Source organism: Nansenia antarctica (assembly GCF_963989245.1).
Source record: "Nansenia antarctica genome assembly, chromosome: 8".
Taxonomy (NCBI): Eukaryota; Metazoa; Chordata; class Actinopteri; order Argentiniformes; family Microstomatidae; genus Nansenia; species Nansenia antarctica.
This window is the reverse complement of record NC_137678.1, coordinates 7909905-7923441: the sequence shown is the minus strand read 5'-3', so window position 1 is coordinate 7923441 and position 13537 is coordinate 7909905. Positions and strand designations below refer to the sequence as shown.

At 47.1% G+C, this 13537-nt stretch overlaps 1 pseudogene across 1 annotated transcript in view; it reads right to left on the bottom strand.

The window, feature by feature from the left end:
* Positions 1 to 7828: 7828 nt before the first annotated feature.
* LOC308163798 (structural maintenance of chromosomes protein 2-like) overlaps positions 7829 to 13537 on the bottom strand; it is a 21812-nt pseudogene continuing 16103 nt past the window's right edge. Inside the window, exons 12-21 of the transcript in view lie at positions 12604 to 12797; positions 11989 to 12140; positions 11355 to 11429; positions 10828 to 10938; positions 10240 to 10393; positions 10081 to 10126; positions 9584 to 9688; positions 8845 to 9002; positions 8461 to 8608; positions 7829 to 8005 (exon numbers count right to left, since the gene is read on the bottom strand). The product of the transcript in view is annotated as a structural maintenance of chromosomes protein 2-like (transcript). The remainder of the gene's footprint in view (positions 8006 to 8460; positions 8609 to 8844; positions 9003 to 9583; positions 9689 to 10080; positions 10127 to 10239; positions 10394 to 10827; positions 10939 to 11354; positions 11430 to 11988; positions 12141 to 12603; positions 12798 to 13537) is intronic.

Sequence of the window (13537 nt, the reverse complement as noted above, 5' to 3'; positions counted from 1 at the left end):
CTCCACGACAACCGGTCAGCATACAGCCCACATCAGCTTGCAAACAGACAGAAGCAAATACAGTGGATGATCTCCTCACTGAATACGATGGTCTATTCCATGGAATGGGCAAGTTGAATGGTGTCCAAGTCAAGTTGCACATAAAGAAAGATGTTTCTACTGTCACACAACCTCATAGAAGAGTGCCGTTTCACGTGAGGAAGCGGATTGAAGATGAATTACAACGCCTGGAGGATCTCGATGTAATTGAAAAGGTTGATGGCCCCACTCCATGGGTTTCTCCGATAGTTGCTGTTCCAAAGCCAAAAGACCCGGAAGCTGTGCGCATATGTGTGGACATGAGGGTACCAAATCGTGCCATCGAAAGAGAAAGACACCTCACACCCACAGTAGATGATGTGATACAGGCACTCAATGGAGCCAGGTTCTTCTCAAAGCTGGATTTAAACAGTGGATATCATCAGCTAGAACTGGAGCCATCCTCACGATACATCACAACATTCTCCACTCATATGGGGCTGCGACGTTACAAGAGACTGAGCTTTGGGGTCTCGTCGGCTGCAGAGGTGTTCCAAAACGCCATTCAACAGGCCCTGGATGGCATTCCAGGAGTTATCAACCTCAGTGATGATATTTTGGTGTTTGGTGTAACCAGGGCTGCCCATGATCAAGCTCTCAGGGAAACCTTTCAGCGACTAAAAGAAAAGAACCTGACTCTCAACAAGGCCAAGTGCTCATACGCACAAACAACTCTTGATTTCTTCGGATATACATTCTCAGATGGGGGTTTCTCTCCAGATCCAAAGAAGGTTCAGGCGATTCATGACGCTGCTGCCCCGACCAATGCAAGTGAGATACGCAGTCTCCTTGGCATGGCAAACTACAGTGCCCGATTCATAAAGGATTTTTGATACCTGTTACCCTGCACAGGTATCACACATCTCTCAAGTTATGTCAGACAACGAAAGACAAGCTGAAGAATACATAAACTTTGTCACTGAAAATTCTGTACCCAAGGCGATGACACTGGCGGAAATTCAGGATGCAACCAAAACTGATCCCACTCTACGTGAAGTAATTCGACTCATTAAAGATGACACTTGGAGGTTGCTGTCTGACAAGCAGGAGTTGACAGCGCTGCTCTTTTGTCGTTCAAGAAAATCAAAGATGAACTGACAGTGACTGTTAATGGTGACACTATACTGCGTGGCACAAAGATTGTCGTCCCCCACTCTTTACAAGTCAGAGCAATATCGCTTGCACATGAAGGTCACCAGGGGATAGTCAAGACTAAGAAGCTGATCAGGGAGAAAGTCTGGTTCCCTGGCATCGACAAGCAAGTGGAGGCAATGATAGCTGTCTGCGTCCCATGTCAGGCTGTTGTGCCCAACCACACACAAGAACCCCTCTGCATGTCTGAGCTGCCATCGTCACCATGGGAAAAGGTTAGTGTTGATTTCTGTGGTCCATTCCCCTCTGGTGATTATCTCTTGGTTGTTGTTGATGAATACTCAAGATACCCAGAGGTGGAGATTCTTCAGTCCACGTCAGCCAGAGCCACTATCCCTAAACTCGACAAGATATTCTCTACTCTGGGAATTCCACTACAGGTCAAAACAGATAATGGCCTCCCCTTTCAGAGCTCAGAATTTGCAGACTTTGCAACATATCTGGGTTTCAGACACAGGAAGATAACTCCATTGTGGCCTCAGGCCAATGCAGAGGCAGAACGATTCATGCGCACCTTGGAAAAGACTATACGTGCTACACATGTTGAAGGTCGTCCATGGAAACAGACTCTGTATGCATTTCTACGGAACTACCGTGCCACGCCACACTGCTCCACTGGGATGGCTCCAGCTGATGTGCTGTTTGGTAGGCCCCTACGGATCAAGCTACCTGCGCCCCCTCTCCCCTGTCAGTCCCAGACTGATGCAAAACTAAGACGAGCAGATGCGATGGCAAAGCACAGGATGAAACACAATGCAGAAAAGAGGCGCCATGTGGCTCCTTTGGCTCTGAAGGTTGGTGATAGGGTTCTCTGTCGTCAAAAGAAGGAAGGGAAGCTGTGCTCAGCTTACAATCCCCACCCATACAAGATCATCGCGATCAAAGGCTCCAATTGGAGCGCTGCTACAGCTCACGTGTAAGCGAAAAGTATTTGGCCTGCGATAGACTTGCATTCGATCGGCGACCCGACTCCTCCCCCTATGTATTTTAACAGTGAATTTTACACACACACAGATACAAATGTTTATTGTATTGGAGGATTTTTAATGAATGCTGATAGGCGCCGACAGAATATCAGCCGCATTTTGTGAATAAACAATGTTTATTTTTAAAAAAAACTTTTACAAATCGCAACTAGGAAGTGAAGGTGGGGGCGGCGCCCCAGCGCCCTCTATCGGCCAGCCGCCACTGCATAAACACGTTTGGTTGCAAATTACAATCAAATTCTCCGCGTGCCCAACAAATTACCGAGGCTGTAGCAAATTTTATTTGCAAGGATATACGCCCGTAGCCTACAGCATTGTCGAAAATGCTGGCTTTCGAAGCCTCGTCAGTGTACTAGAACCACGCTACGTGTTACCGACACGCAAACAGTTGAGTGAAGTGATAGTCCCAGACATGTCCGCGCAGGTGAAACGTGACATCGCAACTTCACTTCAGCCAGCAGAGAGAGTTGCCATAACGTGTGACAGCTGGACATCCAGAGCAATGGACTCGTACCTGACAATCACTTGCCACTTTATCAGCGAGGCTTGTTTCGGATCAGCTTTTCCATGTTTCACGTCAGGGTGATGCCTCAATAAGTGGTTCCGTAGATTTGTGATGTTTCCACGAACTTATTGTTACTGTATACTACAGTATTTTAATAATCATTGATTTTCCAATTATGTTTATTCCTGAAATCTTCCAATCTCCAAAAAGTGAGAAAGCAGTAATGAAGGGCTTTAGTTTCATGGACATTATGGTTTACAATCAAATCAGATTCAGATTCAGATTCAGATTCAGATAACGTTTATTGCCATTATGCATACACATATAGGAATTTGCTTCGACATTACAGTAAGTGCGTTTATACTTTTTTCACGTGTCAAAAAGTAAAATGTGTTTTTTTGTTCCCCAAAATACCCTCATCTATTGCACTATTTTCGTTTGAGTTTTGCACATTTTTATTTTGTATATAACATATATATATATATATATATATATATATATATATATTATGCAAATAAGCTATTTGAGACAGTCCTGAGGGATATGTGATGTCTTGTTTACCGATAGGCTATGTTTGTAGCCCCTTTATTTACACTGGCTGCAGTAAAGAACGTTAAAAAGCACTTTTTGTAGTGTCTGATTTAGCTAAATGTTGGTCAATGATGTTCATTTATGTTCCAATAAGAAGTACATTCATGTAACTGCTTTGGAGTCAATTCTTAATGTAAACATTGATATGTTTAACAATGCTACATGTTATAGGGTTCCTTGAACCATTAGCATTAGTTCTGAGAATCTCTTCATATTCAAGGAAAATTGATATTGTAACTAAATCGAATCGGAATCGAATCGAATCGTGAATCAAATCGAATCGGGAGCTGTGAATCGGAATCGAATCGTTTTGGGAAATCAGTGGCGATACCCAGCCCTAGTCACACTTATGATGGGTTATGATGAGGAGACAGCAGGAAAAGCCAAGGGTATTATGATTCCATTCTATCTCCTTTTACATTTACATTTTACATTTTTGGCATTTAGCAGACGCCTTATTCCAAAGTGACTTACAATCAACACATTTGACTGAGCAAGTGAATCATCAATCCACCAGTCGTAGCAGGAAGAATAATCTAGCTCAGGCCCGGGGCCATTGGCAGTTTCAGTGATAGAAGGAAAACGTTTATTTTGTATTTTTTTAAATATATATATATAGACACATTCATGTTTATTCATGAGTTCTCCACAATAACTTTGGCAGTTATATTAGTGTGTGTGTGTGTGTGTGTGTGCGCGTGTGTGTGTGTAGTCATGACAACATGTAGTCATACTCAATATGAGATAATGTTTTCAGATTTAATACAGATGGGGGCACACACACACACAAAGTGCTAACATTGTTTAATACATTTAACAACATATGTACACCCAAGAAACTTTTCTTGATGAAAATTAACACACATCCTACTTGCACCTTGTGCGCTAACAAGGCCTATGGCACCTACATGCACATGGTCTGGGAGTGTCCTCCAGTGGCTAGTTTCTGGGAGATGGTGGCCTCTAACCTCTCTGAGCTATTTGAGACTAATGTGCCTTACTCCCCCATTGCACTTATGATGTCATCCTGTGACTCTACATTAAAAAAAAGTGCACTATGCTGCAAATTCATTTGTAATCAGTTTCTCTGATAATAACACTTATATACCTTAAATGGCTTTGTATTTTTGTCGTACTGCATCATATATATCATATTATCATATCATATATTTGCAGGAACATGACTTAGTTGTTTCTTGAATGAGAACCAAAAGCGAACCAATATTTTTTTTGCAGTATGCCTAATACCTAGTTGTCCTCAACAACATCTTTAAAACTAATATAATAGCCTAATTGAGGCCTAACGATATAAGAAAGTGTTGATTATCACACTTGTGTTTTTATAGGGCAAAACTTGCAACTTGTAAAATCCTAAAAAAGGTTTGTTAAAAAACCTGTCAACCTGAGTTGTTTAAAAATAAAAAAAGTTGATCACAAAAACAACAACATATGTACAGTCTAGACATGCAGACTGATGGAATGGGGGGGGCTTAGACCACGGCCCGGAACAGGAAGGAGATGGCGGCTCCAAGCGCCATACCCAGGGACAGGAAGAACGTCATCATGGCGCCGGCCGTCTCTGCTTCATGCGGAGCTACCTTCCTGTAGAGACAGAAGAAGAAGAAGAGGGTTAGCTACCTTCCTGTAGAGAAAGAAGAAGAAGAAGAGGGTTAGCTACCTTCCTGTAGAGGTGTAGTGTGTAGTGAGGTGGTTATGGGTAGTGTAGTGAGGTGGTTATGGGTAGTGTAGTGTGTAGTGAGGTGGTTGTGGGTAGTGTAGTGTGTAGTGAGGTGGTTGTGGGTAGTGTAGTGTGCAGTGAAGTGGTTATGGGTAGTGTAGTGTGTAGTGAGGTGGTTATGGGTAGTGTAGTGTAAAGTGAGATGGTTGTGTAGTGTAGTGTGTAGTGAGGTGGTTGTGGGTAGTGTAGTGTGTAGTGAGGTGGTTATGGGTAGTGTAGTGTGTAGTGAGGTGGTTATGGGTAGTGTAGTGTGTAGTGAGGTGGTTGTGGGTAGTGTAGTGTGTAGTGAGGTGGTTGTGGGTAGTGTAGTGTGTAGTGAGGTGGTTGTGGGTAGTGTAGTGTGTAGTGAGGTGGTTGTGGGTAGTGCAGTGAGGTGGTTATGGGTAGTGTAGTGTGTAGTGAGGTGGTTATGGGTAGTGTAGTGTGTAGTGAGGTGGTTATGGGTAGTGTAGTGTGTAGTGAGGTGGTTGTGGGTAGTGTAGTGTGTAGTGAGGTGGTTGTGGGTAATGTAGTGAGGTGGTTATGGGTAGTGTAATGAGGTGGTTGTGGGTAGTGTAGTGAGGTGGTTATGGGTAGTGCAGTGTGTAGTGAGGTGGTTGTGGGTAGTGTAGTGTGTAGTGAGGTGGTTGTGGGTAGTGTAGTGTGTAGTGAGGTGGTTGTGGGTAGTGTAGTGTGTAGTGAGGTGGTTATGGGTAGTGTAGTGTGCAGTGAGGTGGTTGTGGGTAGTGTAGTGAGGTGGTTATGGGTAGTGTAGTGAGGTGGTTGTGGGTAGTGTAGTGTGTAGTGAGGTGGTTATGGGTAGTGTAGTGTGCAGTGAGGTGGTTGTGGGTAGTGTAGTGAGGTGGTTATGGGTAGTGTAGTGAGGTGGTTATGGGTAGTGTAGTGAGGTGGTTATGGGTAGTGCAGTGTTTCCTCCAGGATTTTTCACATTAGTCGCGGAGCGGTTATCTTTCGCGCGCGCAGCACGCGCATAAAACGCGCACTGGCGCTCAAAACAAAGACGTGGTTTCACCAAAAACTAGTATAGAGGGTGGCAACAATTATAATTTCTTAAATAGCGGTTAAGTCATTAAAGCCGAGCAGGTGATTTTATATAGAAGGTGATCAAATACCAATATATCCTACAGCTGCAGCAGAACATGCGGAACGCGCATTACACACACACACATGACAGTACACGCACAAAACCGGCTAACGTTACTTATTAACTGTTTACACAAGTAAAATTACAGTGTGACAGTCAGATGGAGCATTCGGTAAACAACAACAGCAAGGTAATGCTATCAGCTGAGTTAAAGAAAACAAACTCTTACCTTTGAGGACACCAACATGAGCCGTGTTTACCCGTACCTCCGCCGTTCTGTTCGTGGTGATTTTAGAAGCAATAGATTATTTTTGCCCCGCGCATATTGCTATGAATAGTTCGATCTCCACACATGAGTCAGCGATGTTGTCATTTAGCCAGCTCTCAGAGAAGCACATCAGGCTGCACTCCCGTCTCCCGATACACTGAATGATGCATCACGAGTGCCTCCAACTCGTCACATTTGTTGGGTAAGGAGTTTAACATTTCCCATTACGATTGATGGTAGAAACGGCTTGTATCTCCACCGCCTCCTCGATTTAGCTTTTCGCTTCGCTCCAGCTCTGCACCCCCGGTATTTCTTCCGTAGTTCCTTCGGTAATGAGTGTTTGAAACCCTCATGTTTTGCAGTCTCTCTTAGTGCAAAGAGGGCACTTCTGGTATAAACAACTCTGGCTGAGGTTGTAACATTAGACATTATACAACAACAACAACAACAACAACAACAACAAAAAACCGACAAACATTAAAAACAGAGCAGCGAGACCTGCTGCCGCTCAGAACGGCGCAACGTGCCGACGTCAGCTACCACCGCATTTAGTTGACCATGAACATCAGAGACATACATTACGAATGTTCATTTAAAATACTCTATACTGAGCACTGGTATAAGAACATGAACCAGAGAACAGCAGTAAATGCAATAACCCACAGTCGTCGCTGATGATGTTGCATTTTCGATTAGGATACGGGATTAAAGGCACCGGCGACGGGCTAAGAGAGAAATCCAAATGTCCCGCTAAATTCGGACCAATCACAAAACTGTTTTGAAAGCGCGTCGGCTCGCGCCGCGCGCCTGTTGAGAGTCTCGATTGCAGTGCGAACACAAACGACGAGGTTAATTGCAACATTGTAACATATTGTAAATAACTACGCCCTAAATCGTAACGAAATGTTGGTCTGGAAGCGGCCTAAATCTAGCTTCAATCTGCTTTTTTTCTGTTCTCCGGTCATAATAACTCGCTGCCTTTCTGCGCAGCCTGAATCAAAGTGGACTGTCTGAATCAGTTAGTGGCGGAGGAAATTCTTTCGTGGCGGCCCGCCACCAATAAATGCATATAGAGGAAACACTGGTAGTGTAGTGTGTAGGTTATGGATAGTGTAGTGTGTAGTGAGGTGGTTATGGGTAGTGTAGTGTGTAGTGAGGTGGTTATGGGTAGTGTAGTGTGTAGTGAGGTGGTTATGGGTAGTGTAGTGAGGTGGTTATGGGTAGTGTAGTGAGGTGGTTGTGGGTAGTGTAGTGTGTAGTGAGGTGGTTATGGGTAGTGTAGTGTGTAGTGAGGTGGTTATGGGTAGTGTAGTGAGGTGGTTGTGGGTAGTGTAGTGTGCAGTGAGGTGGTTATGGGTAGTGTAGTGAGGTGGTTGTGGGTAGTGTAGTGAGGTGGTTGTGGGTAGTGTAGTGTGCAGTGAGGTGGTTATGGGTAGTGCTCTCTGCTCTCTGCTCTGGCGGCCTTGAAGGCCTTGGGACGCACGTTGGAGTCGCTCTGGATCTGGGTCGTCCTGGAGACGGCCGACACGCCGTCCACGAACTTGGTGTTGAACAGGACGTTGGCGTTGGTGAACATTCCGTCCTTCAGGGAGACCACCACGAACTACGGAGAGGGGGAGGGGAGGAGGAAGGAGGAGGAGAGGGGAGGGAGAGGGGAGGGGAAGGAGAGGAGAGGGGAGGGAGGGGAGGAGGAGAGGTGGAGGGAGAGGGGAGGGGTGGAGGGAGAGGAGAGGAGAGGGGAGGGGGGAAGGAGGAGAGGGGAGGGAGAAGGCAAGGAGAGGGGAGGAGGGAAGGAGGGAAGGAAGAGAGGGGAGGGGAGGGAAGGAAGAGAGGGGAGGGGAGGGAGAAGGCAAGGAGAGGGGAGGAGGGAAGGAGGGGAGGGAGAAGGCAAGGAGAGGGGAGGAGATGCAAGGTTTTACGAATGATCATGTTGTGATAGCAGTATGAAATGTTTAGCCTAGCTGGAACTAAACGTATCCCATGAAGCAGTGGTTGATGGGTAAGAATCTGCTGTGGAGGAGAGCGTGTGTGTGTGTGTGTGTGTGTGTGTGTGTTTACCTGCGAGTGTGTGAAGTGTGTGCGCAGGATCTGTCCGATGTTCTGTGTGTGGGAGAGGTCCAGCGCAGCGTCCACCTCATCCAGGATGTAGATGGGAGCCGGTTTGAACAGCAGCATGGCCAGGATCAGAGACAGAGCTACCAGAGACCTACACACACACACACACACACACACACACACACACACACACACACACACACAGAGAGAGAGAGAGAGACAGACACACAGACACACACACCACACACACACACACGTCAAATCATAATTAAAGTTGTCTTTTCGCATTGACCGCCCAAAATGCATTATAATATTAAAGGATTATGAATGTGTGATGTGTGCGTGTGTCTGCGTGTGCTCCAACCAATAGAACCCGTGAACCCTGACCTTTGCCCTCCGCTGAGCTCGGTGAGGTTCTTCCAGATGTTGCCCAGGGCGACCTTGAACTCCAGCCCCTCTAGGACCCCGCGGCCCTCTGGGGGCGCCAGGCGGGCGTCCGCCCCTGGGAGCAGGGTGGAGAAGATGGAGCCAAAGTCCTTATTCACCTGGGGGGGAGAGGGGGGGGGAGGAGGGGGAGAGAGGTATGGGGAGGCGGAGGGGGAGGGGGAAGGGGAGATTGAGAGAGGGGAGGGGGGGGGAGAGATAGAGAGAGACAGAGAGAGGAGGGAGAGAGACAGAGAGAGGAGGGAGAGAGAGAGGGTTGTTGCTTAATTATTCAGATTTATAGTCAGTGCCCTCCATATGTATTGGAAAGAGCAACTTGGAATTCTATCGATATTCAAATCTGATCTATCCTTTAAAAAGAGAAAAAGCAAGCAGACTTTCTGCCAGGTGATAGAGAGAGAGAGAGAGAGAGACAGACAGAGAGAGGGGAGAGAGACACAGAGAGAGAGGCAGAAAGAGATGAGAGAGAGAGAAGAGAGAGGGAGAGAGAGAGAAAGAAAGCAGACTTTCTGCCAGGTGATAGAGAGAGAGAGAGAGAGACAGAGAGAGAGGCAGAAAGAGATGAGAGAGAGAGAGGAGAGAGAGAGAGAGGGAGAGAGAGAGAGAGAGAGAGAGAGAGAGAGAGAGAGAGAGAGAGAGAGAGAGAGAGAGAGAGAGAGAGAGAGAGAGAAAGAAAGCAGACCTTGTTCAGAGCTTCGTTCTTCTTCTGGTCCAGCTCCTCGATGGTCTGCAGGATCTTGGCCTTGTCATTCTCCACCATCCTCTTCTCCTTCTTTAGGTCATTGTACTGGTGGAGGGAGGGAGGGGGGGGAGAGAGAGAGAGAGAGAGAGAGGGAGAGTATTCACAAATTGTATCAAACAAAAGGAAGAGTCAAAGACGACTCTCTCTCTCTCTCTCTTCCATTTTCTTCCTCCCACCCTCCTCCCTCTCCTTCCCCCCACCCCCTCCCCTCCTCCTCAACCCTCTCCTCTGCCTAGCTGACCCTCCTTCCTCCCCTCCCCCTCCTCCTCCCTCTCCTTCCCCCCACCCCTCCCCTCCTCCTCACCCTCTCCTCTGCCTAGCTGACCCTCCTTCCTCCTCCCCTCCCCTTCCTCCTCACCCCCCCTCCCCCCTCCCTCTCCTTCCCCCTCCTCCTCCCTCTCCTCACCCCTCCTCCTCCCCCTCCCCCTCCTCCTCACCCTCTCCTCGGCTTGGTTGAGCATGTTCATGGCCCTCTTGTTGATGCTGTGCTCCAGCAAACCTCCTCCCTCTCCTCACCCTCCTCCTCACCCACCCCTCCCCCCTCCTCCTCCTCCCTCCTCACCCTCTTCTCGGCTTGGTTGGCCCTCTTGTTGTTGCTGTGCTCCAGGCGCGTCTTTGTGGCCTCCAGCTTCTTCAGCCTCTGGGCCGCCTCGCGGGGGCTGTTGGCCTGGAAGTCGTAGGCCGTGTTGGGCTTGCCGAACAGCCCGCGATCCAGGAGATCCAGTCGTGCTCCTCCAGCATGCGGGACACCTGGGGAGGAGGAGGGGGGAGGGAGAGGGAGGGGGGAGGGTGGGAGGGGGAGAGAGAGAAAGAGGGAGGAGGGAGAGAGAGAGAGGGGGGTCAAGGTGATGCTCCAATGGCACTTGCTCCTCCAACATACTGTACATACAAGATACCTAAGAGGACGTGTGTGTGTGTGTGTGTGTGTGTGTGTGTGTGTGTGTTATGTAGCAGAGACAAGAACATTTGCGTCATGATATTGTGAACGGAGATAGACGTGTGCACATGTGTGTGTGTGTCTGAGTGCGTGCATGTGTGTGTGTGTGTGTGTGTGTGTGTGTGTAGTGTGTACGTGCGAGCAATGTGCCTGTGTATTTCAGTGTACATGTGCGAGCGGAGTGTGTGTATATGTCTGTGTACACATGTGTGTGTGTGTGTGTGTGTGTGTGTGTGTGTGTGTGTACCTTGGCGGCGGCGTCGTGGCTGTCCTTGTGGTGCTTGTCGTTGTTGTGCTCCAGCTCCTTGATCTTCAGCTGCTGTGAATCCCTCATCCGCTTGGCCTCCGTTCTCTTACCCTGTCACATTCAAACACATTCAACAAACTTTATCGACACGGACGACAGTGAACATCACAATACGTACAGTACACACTATCACCATCACATGTTTAGGTTTGTTTGTATGTATCTGTGCTTGATTTTTTTACTTTGTAGGTTCTTACTTTTGTTTTCCTTTATATATATTTAAAATTGGAACAGAAAGACAACAATATTGTGTATATGAAAAGTGATTGTCAGTAAGTTTAGCACCAAAGGCAAAGGATACATCAATAACGTCTATGATATTGGGTTATCAAAAGTGACTAGTCATTCACCGACTAACAAACTTAGTATATGCTTCATGATACCTTGGAGAAAAGCACGGCATTAATACACATATTGTAGAATTGTCCTCCCAAATTAGCAGTAAGGTTGATGGGAATATCTTGCACCTTAATCTTGTTGTCCTGACCCAAGATAACCTTTTTCTTCTTGGTCAACCTCTCTCGCGCCTTACGCACGGCTTTCTAGAAGGGGGTTGGGGGGTGGAGAGAGAATGAGGTTATTGAGATGATGCAGTTTCACCTGAATGGGAAAGTGTGTCCAAACTTTTGACTGGTACTGTATATATTGGTATTAGACTATTAGACTATGTATCACTAGGTATTAGTATGTAGGGAACCATCGCACAGGAGACCCGACACCTCTACAGGCCCTGTCGGCAGGAACCCTCTCATCACTCTGTGTGGAGTCACAGGCTACAGCACACTGCTCAGTACTGTCACCATGGAGACGTACACACGTACACACGTACACACGTACACACGTACACACGTACACACACACACACACACACACACAGCTCAGTACTGTACCATGGAGACGTACACACGACACACACACACACCTCAAAACTGTCCACCGGAGAGAGAGACACACAGAGAGACACAGAGAGAGAGAGAGAGAGAGAGAGAGAGAGAGAGAGAGAGAGAGAGAGAGAGAGAGACACACACCGACACAGTGTCTACCTGATCCTGTGTGGCTTTAGCTCAGTGAGCTAGGAGGAGACCCAGGTTTGAGTCCTACCTTGTTCTCCGCCACACTGACGGCCAGGGCGTCTATCTGCTCCTGCAGGGCCTTCATGGCCTCGTCCACGGCCTGCAGCTGCTGCTGGTACCCCGCCTGGCTCTATCTCCCTCCGCAGCTCCTCCACCTCCAACCCCCACAGACTCCACCTCCTAAGGACACACACCATAAGGGAGGGTCACACAACACACCCTAAGGGAGGGTCACACACACACACCATAAGGGAGGGTCACACTTACACCATAAGGGAGGGTCACACACACACACACACACAATAAAGGGGTCACTCGCTATCTCATACACTCTCACTGTCACAACACACTACTCCTAGGACCACACACACACACACACACACACACACACATCACACAAACACACACACACACACACACGCCATAAAGTCACTCCTATCTCTCTCTCTCTCACACAGCCATAAAGGGGGCTCACTCTCTCTCACACCCTCAAACAACCCCACACACACCCTCTCCCCACCACACACACACACACACACACACACACGCACACCCACACCACACACACACACCCACACACCCACACCACACACACAGCACACATACTCACACACACACGCACACGCACCACACCCACACACACCTGCTGCCTCTCCTTGAGCTTCTTGTTGAAGGCGTCGGCCTTGGCCGTGGCCCGGGTCAGCTGCTTCTGCGCCTCCTTCAGCTCCTTCTCCCTCTCCTGCTCTGCGTTCTGCATCTTCTCCTCCAGCACAGAGAACTTCTCCTCCGCCTTCCTCTGCACCTCCTTGGTGCTCCTCAGGGTCTCCTCGCTCTCCTCTGGGACACACACACACACACACACACACACACACACACACACACACACACACACGGAGTGTTACACCACACACCAACCCTAACCCTTAGCCAAAGCATCTTTGGTAAATATTAATGCCTATTGTGGCCAATTAAATTACATTAAATCCAAAAGAAATCACTGATTACCCCTTCATAATCATTTTAAATAATTATAAAATATGTTATATATTTTTTCTATGTTATATGTTTAATGAATATATGTTTTAATAAAGGATACATCATTATGAAATACAAATCAATAGTAGTCAAATTTGTTGTTTGCACATCTGACATATATTGCTTTTTCAAAAAACGTTGTATTTGGACAAGTAACTTCAGCTCTCGGTAAAAGATAAGTTCAAAGGCTGAAGGTACCTGAAAAAGCTTAATAATAATAATAATAATAATAACCTTTATTTGTACAGCACTTTTCCTGCAAACGTTGCAGCTCAAAGTGCTTTAATCATTATATAGATATAATTATTTAGTCATTTAAAGGCAATATTGAAAAGATGGGTTTTTAGTCTCGACTTGAACATTTTGCTGATTCAAGCTCTGGACTGACAGTGACTGTGTGTGTGAGATTGTGAGTGACTATGTAAGTGTGTGTGTATGACTGTCTGTGAGACTGTGTGTGTATGTGATCATGTGTGTGTGACTATGTGTGTGTGTGTGTGTGTGTGTGTGTGTGTGACTATGTATGTATATGTGTGTGTGTG